Below are 6,964 nucleotides of genomic sequence, written 5' to 3'. Positions count from 1 at the left end.
CTGCGTAATGCCTCCATTTCTAGTCAGATCAAAAACAGCTCACGCTGTTAAATAATACCTTAGTTTCTGCACCAGCCTGATTGAGATCAGCTAACCTTTAGGCGGAGAGTATGACTCCTCCTTGCTAAAGCTTTTGGCAAACTATTTTCAGCTTTGTGCAAGGGATTAGGTTAACTCTTGCAAAACCGGTTCATCAGGAAAAATGACTAAGTGGATTTTTTTTTTTTAGCATCCGGCATATTGTGTCTGAGCAGCTATAAATATATTTACAAGCTGAAATTCCAAGGAGGGGGCGGTATGAGCTTGCTGGAAAACACGCCAACTGAACTGTGGGCCTTCACTCAGTCTGCATATGGTGGGTTCATCTTCATCTCTCGCAATTTTATTTTCCGTCTCAAGGACTTTGTGTCACTTTCTCTTTAACACTCGTCATTTCTCTCCACCCTGCTCCTGAGCTGGTGTGTGTGCACGTGTGCGTGTGCATGTGTGCGTGTGTATGTGTGTGTGTGTGTGTGTGCGTGTGTGTGTCTGTTCTGGCCTCCCCAAGGCGGTGGAGAATGCCATGCAGGTATGTCCCTGTTATTAAATGCACAATCTACATATTAAGCGCTCCGGTGATGAAAGTCACTGACAAGCCATGTTCTTATCCCTCATTTGCAGGCAGTGAATCTGAAAGCCTGGAGAAGTATGCTTTCCAGCAGGAAGTGAGTATCTTGGAATCTGTCGAGATCTAAGTGTGGACAGCGCAGGTGTGCGTTGCAGATCTTGGCACCTGGCACCGAGGCTGGCAGAGGCGTGGCGGCGATAGACATTGCCATCAGGCAGTGTTTCCTACTGCGTGTTCCCAGAAATTAAAGACAGGAGGGGGAAGCGGGAATGTTACAAAAGGGCTTATTGAAATGAGGATTTCCAATAAGGGAGCTTTCTCAGAGTATTAATTATGCTAATGTGCCTTGAGCCTAGTTAAGGATGAGTTATAATACATGTCATTTTTCATATTTATCATTGGAGCCACGTCACCCAGTCTTCTCTGAGCTTAGCCTGAGAAACACACTTTAGTGAAGCCCCAGGGTCTAGGAAAAGAAGAAAACCCTGGTCACAGTTCCTGTTGATGTCAGCTGTGGATAAGTTTCCACTTACCACTCTTGGAATTGATCTGGGTAGAGTAGACCCGACTTGGGGGCTGCTCTGATTGGACCTAGGGCTTCTGGGAGTTTTCTAGTTCCTTTTCGCTGCCTTGTCCTACCTTGTCCTCACTGAGAACACAACATAATCCATCTGATCACAGAAGGGAGTCTTTCTCCCGGGTGAGGGGTTATCCTCAAGTGTATATTTAGGCATTATTTATAATCTGTTCATCTGACTCCAAGTTCAAGTCAGCGTGTCACCTAAGCCCAGATTCAGAGTTGTTCTTTTTCAGCTCACCTCTTCTCCCTGCAAGGTGCTTTCTCTGGCTTCCTACGCTTCTTACTGCCTTTGCGTTGACAAGGCTGTCTTTCCGAGTCCCTGGGCCACCAGCTTGGTCTCTGTGGACTCGGAATCTGCCTCGGAAATATCAGACTGTCACTTCTATATGTCACCGGGCTCGGCTCTGGCCAGCCTCAGAGTCACTCAGGCACAATGCCCGCCCGTTGACTTCCCTTGGTCCTTTGATTGGAGGCCTAGAAATCTCTACCTCTCGGCAGCACCCCAGTTGATTCTGATGCTTGTCCTGGATTGAGAAATGCTGCTCTAGGTTCTGGGCATGCGGCTCTGTCTCCTTTTTTCCTGGAGCTCCACCTGGGTCATGATTCCATTTCCCCTACCTCTGCCTTCCGAGAGGATGGAAATGGGGGTCTTTCCATTCATATTGTGTTCCTATTATGTCTTGGGTGCTTTAAATATGTTATTTCATTTATTTTATATTTTATTCTTTAAAACACACATTTATTTTTGGTGGGAGAGTGCAAGCAGGGGAGGGGCAGAGAGGGGGAACACAGGATCCAAAGCAGGCTTTGCACTGACAGGCCGACAGCAGCAAACCCGGTGTGGGGCTCAAATCCATAAACCCCGAGATCATGACGGGAGCCAAAGTGGGACCGGTAACCAACTAAGCCACCCAGGTGCCCTTATTTTTTAAATGTTTATTTATTTATTTACTTTAGAATAACTCAACATTTATTATCACCAAGATTTTAACTTAAACCCAGCTCCTTCACTGAAGAGATCTCCATTTCAGTACTTGCCTCACATCTGTGAATGTCCTTCAACAACACTGATGTAAGTGATTTATTGATAAATTGGTCACAAACGAAGATGAGTAATTATACCATTTCCTTTACAATTCGGTAGTTCAAAGAATGAAGAAAACAAAATCGAAAGAACAAAAGTGAAATCCAGTCCTTAGCCCTTAAACAGAACGTTTCCCTTCCACTTACCTGAAAATATAAAAATATAAATGACCACGTATGGAGCCGCACCATTGAATTTACTTTAGTGGTTCTGGTTTTTTGCTGAGATTTTTTTTACTTATTTGCTTTGAAAAAATTAGAAAATTGTCAGTTTGAAACCAGAACCACTAACACACTAGAGTCAACAAACTAAAAAAATCCAAATGGTTAAAAATAACTCTGTTATAAAAGTACAAGTATAATTTACAACATCACATAGTTCAGAAAAATAAACAAAACCACTTAAATGTCTTTCCTTCTACATGACTACTTTCTCCCCAGAAAGAAGCAACCAATGAACTTAAAATCAAATGTAACTGTTGCTCACCCAGCAACATCTAAATAAGTGGCCCACACAGCACAAAGCATTCTCATTCACACGTAGTTAAATTATTTTTCCCCTCAGTTACATAACAGTCTTCTTAAATCAATGTCCACTTAGAAAATTACTGTATTAGTTAAGCCTATTCATTCTTGCTATGCAGTTAATTTCATTTACATAGGCCACATAAGTTTAACTGGCACACTTTCCTTAATAAGACAAAATAAGTAAATTTTTCTTTTTAAAGATTACGGAATCATCTGTTTTCAAAGAAGAGTCCTAGAGACTTAATTCATTAAAGCAATCTCCTACCATCAGCTGTCAAGCGTTTTAAATGATCACGAAGTGTTCCTCGCAGATTATCAGTGCTTGGTGAGCTGTAAACTTGATCTCAAGATTTGTGTCCATTTTATAGTATGAGACAGTCCGTACTGAAGAGTTTTTTTGAAAAGATAACCTACATCCATACAGTTAATTTGCCCAAAGAACTTCTTAGAAATTCAGTATAAACATTTAAGAACCACAACAGAGTCCACTGTGGTTCAAACTTCCACAAAGCTTTCCTTGAAACCCAGGACAAAGTTTACTGGCTCAAGACCATATTCCAAAGTGACAGCAGCACACAATTTGATTGTGAGACTCTACCTCTTAAAAAAAGAGCACACGTGGTTATACATGGCTTTTCACCTTGAGCTACAGGTGTGCCACAAACCCCGGCCACCCTCCCCCTCTAGAGGACGTCAGTCACGGGGAGATGCGCACATTCTCGGAACACTGTTCAGAGTCCTTGGTTTTCCAGCTCTGATGGAGATCTCGAAGGCGCTCAGAAGTCCGTGTGCTCGCATTCAGGGCAGGATAAACTTCACAAATTCCACTTTCCTCCATTAGTGACAGGCCACAGACCCCAAAGTATGCATGCAAAGCATCTGGATGACTATCTGGCCACTTGGCAAATCCCCCCACGAGGCGATCTTGAGTTGATAAGATGTCATTTCTATTTTTCTCAAAGTTAGTGTACTGAAAACTTTTCAGAAGCTTGAGTTGCTCCTACCCAAAAAGAGTAACAGGCGTCTACGGGCTTATTAGGTCTTCCATGATAACCGTTTTGTTGCCTCATTATACACCACCTCTTTATCCGGTTCAATTCTTTTTCTGAAAAATCTTCTTCTAGTTTACCCATCAGACACAGGGATGCAGTGCCACAAAAAGTCGATCCTCCGTGAGATTCAAGTCCAGATCCGTGTGCCAGCCCATTGTCATAGGACATACTTCTTCTAATGTAACTGATGGCCTTTTTCACATCCATGCCGGACCAGTTGTTGAACATATAGCAAATGCAGGAAGCACAGTATACAAACCGCATGTCATGTCATTTTCACTGCCTTCAGGGACTGCGCAAAAACTTCCATCTTCCAGCTGGAGGGCTTGCAAGCCCGCTAAGCACGCTTCCTTATTTACCCGGCTCAGGTCATTTCCGAGAATAACTCAGCAGGAAAGGCCCGTGTAGGTCATTGCTATGTGGCCACGATCATAAGGATGAGCTGCTCCAGGATTCTTTGATGGGCTGAATGGAATACCCAGGTATAAGGAGCCTCGGAAGCCACGGCGATTTAGATTGGATCTGTCTTCTGTGGGAAGGACCTGGAGGGAGTAAATCCACTCTATTATATCATCTTTGTTCACCACACCTAAGGAGTCCAACATATCCAGCCTGGAGAGTGCAAAAAACGCAATTGTCAACCTGCTGGTCTCGAGTGAAGAAAAACGCTCGGGCCAGACCCGAGGCAGCGCTGGAAGAACCACACGTGCCGCTCTCACAGGAAATCCAGCTGCTCTCCCTCGCGCTCCCCGCTGGCTGCTCGTCCCCGGTAGCCGCCATGCTGCTGCCAATGTTTATTTATTTCTGAGAGAGAAAAAGAGAGCAGGGGAGGGACAGAGAGAGAGGGTTACAGAGGATCCCAAGTGGGCTCTGCGCTGCCAGCAGAGAGCCTGATAACGGGCTTGAACTCATGAACTGTGAGATCATGACCTGAGCCAAGGTTGGAGGCTCAACTGACTAAGCCATGCAGGGTCCCCATGTTATTTCATGGTATTTCGCGACACACTTATGAAGTACACATCGTTATCTTAATTTAAGGATGAGAAAACCAGTTTTTGGAGGGCCTGGGTACGTTTCCCAAAGGCTCAGCCCCAGGCAATGGTAGCAAAGGGGCTCGCCCTCCAATCTTCCAGCATCCAGTCTTGCTACTTTAAAAAGTGTGGTCCTTGGAGCCACAGAATCAGCCTGACCTGGGACCTACTAGAAATGCAAATACTTGGGTGCCATCTCAGACCCACCCTGTCGGTTTCTTTGGGGAGGGGGGGTGGTCCAGAAACCTGGATTTAATCAAGCCCTCCCAAATGATTCTCTCGCACACTGACCTCTAAGAAGTACCAACCAACTATATATTTTCCTGCTATATGGTCTTGTCTCTTTTTCCTTCTTTTTTTGCTCAGGAGAATTGCCATATTTCTTTCCCAGAAACCCCACTATCAGCTCAGTGTGCAGCCCACCCTCCCATATCTTTCTCAAGCAGCAGTTTTATGAGGCACACCCTTCTCATTTCCTTAACAACATTCACAGTATCTGAGCCAACCTGGCAGGGGGGGGGGGGGGTCCAGCCTAACTTCCGGTTTTGCACTATTTTACCTCAGTCTCTTAAATATTCCCTTGCATCGTTGAAGGCACTGAAGACACTGACTTCCTTTCTTATTTTTTATTGTTGTTTTTTTTTTAAACATTCATTTAGTTTTGAAAGAGAGAGCAGGGGAGGGACAGAAAAAGACGGGGACAGAGGATCAGAAGCAGGTTCCTTGATGTTAGCAGCAAGCCCGATAAAGAGTTAGAGCTGAAGATCCATGAGATCATGACCTGAACAAAGTCCCACACTCAACTGACTGAGCCATCCAGGTGCCCCCAGTTACCTTTTAAACTTGGGAGTGTACCGGGCGCCTGGGTGGCTCAGTCAGTTAAGCCTCTGATTTCGGCTCAGGTCATGATCTCACGTTTGTGGGTTGGAGCCCCGCGTAGGGCTCTGTACTGATAGCTCAGAGCCTGGAGCCTGCTTTGGATTCTGTATCACCCTCTCCCTGCTCCTCCTCCAACCTCCCCCGCCCCGCCCCTCTATCTCAAAAATAAATAAAACATTAAAAAATTAAAAAAAAGAAACTTGGCAGTGTTCACGTGGTGGGGGGCACATACCACACACACACACACACACACACACACACACACACACACACCCCACACACAGAGTGAAGTTTAATGACACCAACAAACTTCATTAAGTTGTATCGCCTACAGCTGGCAAATCCCCACCGGTGGTCTACTGCAAGCTCGGATTCGCAGATAAAGGATTGCAAATATCCAGTGGCCTCGGAAAAACGCTCATGGACCGTTGAGCTCTATCTCTTTAAAGGGAAGTAAGAGTGGGGCGATTCTTGAGCAGGGATCTGCTGATAACATGGCACCTCCTCAAAACTATAATCTCATTCAGCATTGGATGATGTCCAAGGCAAACCGGAAACACTCCCGTGCCACTCTGCCTGAACGCTCAGGGTGGCGAACGCCTCTTGCTGACGCTACCGCTTCCTATACACGTGGAGACTTCCAGGTCGCTCAGCAAAAGCCTGATGACCCCGTGTGACAGTTTGAATGTTGATGCCATTCAGACTACCTTTGAAAAATGAATTTATTCCAAGCTCTTCAGCCTCAGAAATAATGCATAATGGATTGGTGAAAGATTAGCATTTTGGAGTTCAAAATACCTGCAGCTTCCTTGGTCGGCTGAGATGTGACTGTTGAACAGAATAAGAGGAAATAGAAGGCTGAGGAGGAAATCTCAGGGTAGGGGATTGATTTATTTATTTACTTATTTTTCAGTTACATTTAGCCTTCCAGATGGTTTCTTCAATGCCATCTCTCACCAGAATATTCCATGAATACATATTAGGGTATGTCCCTGGGCCACGTGTAATGGTCATGCTACTCTGTTCGCTGAGGTGCCCATGGGATTGTGTCCTGGCCAGGATTGGAGTTGGTGTATTGAGATGCATTGAATCCTTTTACAGCCTCCATTCTCCTTTTTGAAATGTATTCTCACTGGGTAAGAGTTCCTAGCTGTGAGTACTCTTGGGTCAGCTTAATTACCAAAAACAAAACAAAAAAGAATTA

General features: G+C 44.9%; 1 pseudogene; it reads right to left on the bottom strand.

Annotated features, from left to right (window-relative positions):
- Positions 1 to 3,495: 3,495 nt before the first annotated feature.
- Positions 3,496 to 4,630, bottom strand: LOC115275963 (annotated as a pseudogene).
- Positions 4,631 to 6,964: the final 2,334 nt, after the last annotated feature.

This window comes from Suricata suricatta, chromosome 13 (assembly GCF_006229205.1).
Source record: "Suricata suricatta isolate VVHF042 chromosome 13, meerkat_22Aug2017_6uvM2_HiC, whole genome shotgun sequence".
NCBI lineage: Eukaryota > Metazoa > Chordata > Mammalia > Carnivora > Herpestidae > Suricata > Suricata suricatta.
The sequence above is the reverse complement of the archived record's forward strand: the minus strand, read 5'-3'. Positions and strand labels throughout refer to the sequence as shown.